General features: G+C 36.3%; 1 long non-coding RNA gene across 1 annotated transcript; it reads right to left on the bottom strand.

Moving 5' to 3' along the window:
- Nucleotides 1–5,980: 5,980 nt before the first annotated feature.
- On the bottom strand, nucleotides 5,981–8,739 carry LOC131685767 (uncharacterized). The gene is made up of 3 exons (XR_009304867.1): nucleotides 7,813–8,739; nucleotides 7,061–7,754; nucleotides 5,981–7,001 (listed from the first exon to the last, which is right to left on the bottom strand). It is a non-coding gene; the product is annotated as an uncharacterized LOC131685767 (long non-coding RNA).

Genomic DNA, 8,739 nt, shown 5'->3' with positions numbered 1-8,739 from the left:
TATTTTTTTTTTAAATAATTATATGGATTTAATTCAGTGAAAAAATATAGCTAGAAAGAAAATACATTTATTTATTGAATTCAATAAAATCATTTCAGTAACAAATATCGTTCTCTTTTCCAAAAATTATATTATTGAAATGATTGCAACATTATTCGAACTGGAAATGTTTATTGAGATTAAAAGTTAATTATTGTTGGAATGCAAAAAATATTCGTGCCATTAATTTTGCTGATTGAAGCAATAAACATTGTATAATTGAATTCAATAAGACATTTTTTGTTCAAATATGTTAAAATTTTCTATGTAATAATAATTATGAGAATTCATAGAATTCTATGAACTAATGTTTGCCCGGCAGTTATTGTCTAAAGCACATACTACGACGGTTCCGAATCAGGAGTGCAATGAAGAAGATCTCATCCTAGATATTACGAACAGACTTGCGGTGAATGAAGCTTTTCGACCATTCAACGATTGTTTTGCGGAACCAGTTTTCACGAACGATTGGTTTCGAAGACTTTCGTTTTTTATATTTCGAAGCCTTTGAAGAGGAGACAATACTATAATAAAAAGCCAGAGAAAGCAGGGTTTTACTAAATTATGTGAAAGCCATCTGACATACGTCCTTCGGACACTACAGTAAAATATATTCGCATGAGAGAAAATTTGCGCCTTAATCTATGTGAGAATCCTGCTATACCCCAGATAATAGATGTTTAGACAGATTTTTACATAAATTTTTAGCCCAAATGTCCGTCATCTGTGGTAATATTGCAGAGTATAGTTGGGTAAATATATCTGCGTTTTAAGAATTTTCAAAGTCGATTTTGAATCGCAGAGTAGTGGGCTTATTCAGGAATACTTGGTACGCTGGACTGTACCCACTCGAAATGGAAACATTACTGTACAACTTGGGCAGAATAGTATACAGTAAAACAAAAATAATGAAGTGGTAGCATTTTATGCGTGGCTTCAATAATGATATTAACTTGCTGAAGTAAACTGCGTTGTTTTCCGAGGTTGATACACGAGGTTGATTACGTTGATATAGTCATCACATCTCGTCTAACTTAGAACTAGAATCAGGAATCAGTAGTGGTTGGCTCAAATGGCACGTTCCCAATATAGATCCGAGCTTTGTGCTTAAAAGACAATTATCAAAATTCACGTTGAGGGGGAGTTCCAAACCAATATTCACCAAACACATCTAATGCTCGTGAACAAAAGGAGTATTGCCATCTCTTTCGTGACAGCTATGAACTGCGCTAAGCCAACAATAGTTTCTCCGGACATCAGCAAGCAACAACTAGCCGCTAGCCGGCGCTACTATCGGCCAACAGACTTCTAGTAATCGGTATACGGACTTTTCGTACACCCAGTAAAGTTCAATCGGAAATGAGCCGGAATTCTGGCTGGTTTTAGTCCATATTCCGGCTCCATTGATAAAACCGATTATAACTAAAATGTGTCACTAAAGCCGGAATGCAAATTAGAACCAGCCAACATTCCGGCTGAGCTTAACTTGTAGTATTCCGGCGCCAATAACACAACCATTTCCAATTAGAATCGGTTGTATCACTGGAAATGAAATACTAACTACAACTACATCTACTTCAAGAAATAAACATTAAGTGCGTACCCTGGGGCAAATTGATACACACGAATTTGTGGCAAATTGATACAGTGTATCAATTTAATCCAACATTTTGTCATCGATACGGTAATTCCAAAGATGGAATCAAATTATCACTTACTGTTTAAAATTATAAATTTGGTTCCAATTTATCAGTATGGCAAATTACAACACGGAATCTTGCTTTCAAACAATGGTCCTGCGGGGTAGTGCAAAATTCCTAACCAGAGTTTAATATGGTAAACACTTTTAACGCAAACAATTTGAAATTCTACTAGAGCTTCGCCTGTTAAATGCATCGCTTTTTGCGATGCGATGAGCTGAAGCGACAGTAGGTAGCATAAGGTAATGTAATGTTCAGATGTGCTCCTTTGAATATGGTCGATGTACTTCTCAAATCAGTCTTTTAGGTCTGTTTGTCTGTGCATAGACCGAGCCAAAGGATCCACCGGCGTTTATCATGGCCTGACACAGGTCATATTCATAGGAAGATTAAACAGTCGAACGTTCGAACATTTTTGAGCGTGACGTTTGCTGCTTACCAAATTGGTCGTCAAATCCACATCCATGTATCAACAGTTTGGATAAAATTCTCGGAGTAAGTCAAAAACTATTGAAACGAATTAACAAAAGTAATTATCCTTGAATCATAGAATATTTCTACATTGTTCGACGTGGAATTCTTCTAGTAAATTTGTAATAAAATTTCTTGCAACAATCAATTTTATTGTCCAACAATAAATTAGTTAATTAACATTTCGTGTTACTGTTTCTATGAGCAATATAAGACATGTTTGAATGTATTAAAATATCAATTTTTATAATGTACTACCGTCCAACCCCGCCATCTCCTTTTTCACAAAATTAGTGAATTTTGAAATTTTATGGAGAAAGGTTAAAATTTATTGATTTTGTATTGTAATGTCATATTAGACTGTAGTATAAATTATTGTTAAACTACTGTTTTGGTACAATGAAAAAAATGGCTTTTAGTCAACACATTATTATGGTAGTGCATTCACGTTCATACATTTCACTATACACCACAACATCATATTATCCCCCGAAAATATGATGAACCACCGCTTGAAACTAGATGGTGATGATGTAACAGGTGTGATCTGTGTCCGTCCAAGTTCTTTTTAGGTATTCTTTTCTGAACCAAGCGCTGCAGAGTGTGTGGCAAACCATTATGGTCGTTATCTTCCACTTACTATTGGACCTGAATTAAAGACTTTTGCACAAGAAAAATTCACGCATTGCCTTTCTTTTTGAATCTTACTTGCCACAGTTCCATTTGTTCGCAGTGTTTCCTCATACATTCTATGCAGATTTTTAGTTTTTTGATTTAACCCATCAATCTGATCCTGGGACACATCATGACAGCTTGACATAATGCTATATCTACCAGTTCAATCCAAGTTGCTTCGATGCACTTATTTTTACTTTCACGCAGTAAATATACAGCAGGATCATAAATATGTGTTATTGAATTCAAACAAATACTGTTCATTGCATCAAACGACAAAATAATTGGTGTGAATCAAGGTTTGAAAATATATTTTCATTAAAACAACAATAAACTTTTAATTTCAATAATTCTGTTGTAATTTCAGTAAACTTTAAATAAGTGTTATTTAATTCAATCATCGCGAGACCCTATTTTTTACATTTTCCTTTGCTTTGCTTCCTTTCTACGAATAGCAACGTTGCCGTCAGTTGGAAGAAGTTATCAAATATACGCACTTGCTATAAACCGAAACGATAAGTTTCCATTTCCCAACCTGTTAACGAACCGCCGGTGCGGTGTCGTGTTACGATGGCGGTTAGCAAATCGCTTTTACCCACGCTCCGGTGCTGTTAGTCTAATGTTGTTATTTAAGGCTCAAGTTACCTCGAGGCTTGGTAGTATGCGTAAGAAAAATTGTGTTCAGCTTTGCCACCAGATTATCCATTTAAACCTTTTCAAAACTCTAAAAGAAGAATATCAGTCGATTTATTAGATCATCAGGATTCAATTCATGCAAAATACCTGCTGGAAAAACCATCGGCTTAGCTGGATGGTGCTTTTGAAAAAGTGGCTGTGATTTATCACACTACCACACCGAGCGAGGGTACGCAACACAACTGCGCAATGAAAAAACCACAGCCACTTTTTCAAAAGCACCATCCAGCTAAGCCGATGGTTTTTCCAGCAAGTATTTTGCAAGAAATGAATCGTGATGATCTAATAAATCGACTGATATTCTTCTTTTAGAGTTTTAAAAAGGTTTATATGGATAATCCGGTGGCAAAGCTGAAAACAAATTTTCCTACGCACACTACCAAGCGTTTAATTCTAACACATGCTTAAAAAAGGTAACTTGAACCTTAAGAGGAAAAAACAGCAATCCATGAAAGTTTAATAAGAAAAACTACACGCAAACGAAAAACTACCTAAAATTGAGTTCTTTTGACTCAATCTCGGGGTATCGTGGACAGAGATGCCAGATTTGAAGATTTCTCGACAAACATATGATTACGACCTAAAAGCCAACTGTCAAAATCCACTTTGGATGGAAATCTCGAGCAAACCGTTACTAGCCCAACACAGTTCAATACAGTTTATGAAAGAGAAAACTTCTCTTTCGGTTATTATAAACATCTGTGATTGGCGCGTAACGGTTTGTCCGGAATTTCCATTCAAAGTGGATTTTGACAGTTGGCTTTTAGGCCGTAATCATATGTTTGTCGAGATTTGTCTTCTTTTTGAAGACATTTGAAATCAATATCAATTCTTCAAAAGGGCTAATGAGATTTTTGTAAACAAACTTATTTCGCTCATTATTCCGCTGTCGAGTTGAATTTTACGAAAGATACACATGAATCAACATCTTTACCCTTGGTAGAATCAATTTCAAATGTCTTCTGTATTGAAATTATAACAAATTAAGAGAAATCAGCGAAACAAAAGTTTGTTTACAAATCTTATTAGCCCTATTCAAATGTTGATATGGAAATGTTGTGAAGACGTGTTTTTCATTTTGAATTGAAGACAAATTTATTCGGATGTCTGACTTTTTTTCTGGCAGAATTCTGGATGAAAATCAATAACGGATTCAGAATCCTGGTCGTTGAAGAGTTCGATCATGAATCGACCAAAGGGCCGAAGTCGCAATGATATCGAATCACGAAAAATAGCTTTGAAAATTCGCTTCAGAAAATTAAATCGTATTTTAACAGTGATTGCATACTGCGCTTTCAAATATATTGCAACACATTAAAACAATACTAGTTTTCGGAAGCATAACTAAAATGTTTTATATAATAACGATTTCGTTGATAAAATTGAAAAAAAAAATATTTCGCCGAGTGTTGTTATGAAATGTTGATTAGGCCATTTTCGAGTCGCCCTCTTGTTTTGACGACTCTCAATTTCGCCCTGCAGTGTCGTCAAAAAACAAAAATCAAATGTGGCTTTCGCCGTGCTCGCTGGAGGGGAAAATTTGTTATTCCCCCTGGGCGTAACAAGCATTTGGTTTTTGTTTAGGGCGATTCTGTTTACGGACCTTGTAAACAATAGGTTTGTTCCAGTACACGGAAGTCACTCCGGAGTAAACAGGAGCAAAAAATCTTTGCTCCTTTTTACTCCGGTTTGCTACCAGAAGAAGAAAAAAGAGAAGAAGAGAGTACAGGAACGATTTTCTCCGGAGTACTTCCAGTCTCTCCTGGTACTGGAACAGACCTAATGATGCTGTCAGTTTCGCCTGTATACATTACCTTAGAAATGCAGAGGCGTAACCCACCAGGCATTTTGTTTACAGTTGAAAGTCGGATCCGCCGTTTTGTTTTTTATTGATTTTCATGAAGTGTGAAATATTTATAAATGAGTTTTTATATTGTTTATAAAGTATTTTTACTCCTCTTTCAGATATTAATCAAATCTCTGTTTGTGTACATTTGTTAGTTACGCCCATTTGTCGGATCACGATCGAGTTGATTGATGATTGATTGAGTTGATGAGTATTTTGATCAATTTTTAACATGTTCACAAATTTCTTGAAAAAAAAATTGAAACAATTTGTTCAGCACAAAACAAAAGATACTATTTTACTTAATTTCAGCTGTTGTGTTGTGTTGAATTGTCTTATAAATTAAATATACAGTGTCAAGCTTAAGAGGTGTTTTATTGGAATGGGCAGGATTTAAGATAAAACAACTAATTTTGTGAATAAAAAACAGTACCAGAATTCCAAAAGCGCCCAATCAGTTTATTTATGAACATCACGGCCAAAATCATTTAAAATAAATAAATGTTATAATTCACAAATGATTACATTGATTTACGGTTACAGATTGGCTTCCTGAAAAATATATTTTTATTTTTGAATTTGGTACATTAAACCGCCTTAAACAATGTGTGATAGATTAGATTAGCGTTTTATTTTTAGGTTTTTTGACGAACTACGAATTTCATGAAATGCATCACATCAAAATTTTTCGCATCTTTTTCTGTGCCGGAATCATTGGCTTGTCCGCCGGTTTTAACGGAAAGTTTCTTCTATTTTTTCTCTTTAACAATCCTATTAAGCGTGGCAATTTGAATATGGGCACGAAGACGAATGAAATATTCAATGATATCGTCAGGGATATCATGATATATGGAGTTTACCAATGTATGAACATTTGCTACCACTCCATTTTCCTACGAAATACAATCCTTATGATACCTTTTAAAAACCTGCTCTCGACGCTTAACTTGTTCCAACCATTCCTCTGACGGTTTTACTAATCCACCTAAAGAGATGCTGTACGTAGATCCTGAAGTATACATAATCGTGATCCAGTAAAGTGTACGTACTCAGTTCACGCACTTTATATGTATAATCCCTAACGTAAGGGAATTTGTTCTTAAACTTTCTAGCTATCGCTCCAGCTATATAATCGAAGCCATCTCGTTCTGTGTCGAGCCACTCAATCCCTTTGTTTTCTTGCAAAACTTCATCGCAAAAATGATCGTTGTCCGCAGTAGGCATGGCTGATCTGCATCAGTCATGGTCGTCTCATCCCTAGATGTATACTTTATCAGTCGCAGCGATTTCAGTATTAGAAATTCTTCGTCACCGCATTCATCGTTTGTGGATTGGCCTGGAGAAACTGACAAAAGGCTTTTGCCAAGAATTATTATTCTGAGCCGTCGTAGGCATTCCATCGGAGACGGGTGATCATAACCTCTGCCTCGCACACGAATCATTGAGAACAAGTTTTCCAATGCATCTTGATTAAGCTTAGCAGTCATTATATACGATATACCGAATCGAAATTTCATTTCTTTGAATAGTGCTCGTAGCGATATGATTGACATTAGCAAAGCTTTCTGGAACAGCTGTTAAATTGAGAATCAAGTATATAGAAGCTAAACATTTCATCTCAACAAGAAATTACCTGGATACGTGTTTTGTTCGCTGGAACAGCTGTAGACATCAGACGTTGGATCGCATCCAGTGCTTCATCCTGCTCACTTTGGTGTAACCCATATGGCTTTTTCAAAAGCTGAGTCTCTTTAGGACATCGTGAATTTAAAACATCCCACCAATCATTAACAACCAATAAACATAGTGACAGTTGTATCGCTTCATTCGTACCTACACGACGTATTAATGCCGTTACACATTTTCTAGATAATACCTTTGCAGCCCAATCAACTTTTTGTCTCTGGCTTCGCTGGCATGTCAAATGTTCTTCATTAAGAAAAATGTGTCTGATATCTCGGTAGAATTTCTTATAAGATGCCATAGAGGATCATGTTTGATCAGACTTCCATCTTCAAGCAAAAATCCGCTATCCATCAACCAATTTCTAACTAGCTTGGGTACATGAGGGGCATCAGCAAATAGAAAAAGCTTACGATTGATCACTGGATGGTAGATAAGTTTCTTTAGGTTTCTTTCTTTAGGTCGATAGTGGACCAAATCGCCACGTTTCCTTCTCTGCAATCGGACGTGGTTGCCACCACTTCAAAGCCAGCTTCAAATGTTCTGGTTACAGAATCTAGGAGCAACGCGCGGCTCATACTCACATTGAATCCTGCGTTAATAGTTTGTTTCCAGTCCAGAAACAATCCACGGATCATCATGACCTTCAAATGTAAAAAAATATTAGAATGCAGGTACTACAAACTTGTTTGTTTCTTGTACCTGCATTTTAGAATGAGGTCCCAAAACTTCGTCGTGCTTTCGATCGTATTCATATAATTCACTGCAAGACATTTCATCATAAAGCAATACACAAACACGATCCCTTTCAGACACGGTTTCCGATTTCGCTTTTAAGATCGATAATACTGTTTCCAAGAATCCTTCACGAAAGTCCTTATTTGAAGCGTACCTTCTGAGACTGCATAATTTGGGTAACGAAAACGATAGATTCTATGTAATATATTGGTATCCAGGAACACTGAAATATCGTAGCGTAAAACCTCGACATAGTTCCTCATTTGTCCAATTGACCCTTTTTTTAGACCCAGCATCAAATTTGATTGATTTTCAGTGTATCGGGTCTTCAATTTAGCACGAGCCGCATCAATGATATGTTCTTCGCGAACCTTGCGCAAATCGTTCATTTGTTTAGTCATTGCCAACTTTTCTTTAACGTGCTTCAAGTTTTGTTCCTTTAAAGCGGATATCTCAAACCGTTTCTGAAATAATTCATTCTCCAATTCCTTTTTATCGCCGTCAAGTGATCTCAATTTATCTATCCAGAACGATTTTGGGTATCTGAGCCACTGTTCTGAAAAGCCTGAATCTTTAGAGAGATCGACAGCATCCGGGTGATGCGAGATCATTGTGGATGAACCGGATATCACTTTGGAAAGAATGTTATGTTTCTTCGGGCGACTTAAACGCACAGTGTTTTCAACCGGGCGAATAGAAGGAACGGCTGCAATTCGGGACCATTAGTATTTCAGTTGGAATGCAAATCATTTAATTGCCTTTTTTCGTTAAACGCCGACGCTGGTTTAGAGCCGGGATATGATTCTGTGCAATAAAGCAACCCGATGAAAAGTAGCGAGAGCAAATAAACAAGTTTTTTTGTATCGGTTGAAAGATTTTGGCCAAGGGAAC

The sequence above is a fragment of the Topomyia yanbarensis genome, chromosome 2, assembly GCF_030247195.1.
Source record: "Topomyia yanbarensis strain Yona2022 chromosome 2, ASM3024719v1, whole genome shotgun sequence".
Lineage (NCBI taxonomy): Eukaryota > Metazoa > Arthropoda > Insecta > Diptera > Culicidae > Topomyia > Topomyia yanbarensis.
The sequence above is the reverse complement of the archived record's forward strand: the minus strand, read 5'-3'. Positions and strand labels throughout refer to the sequence as shown.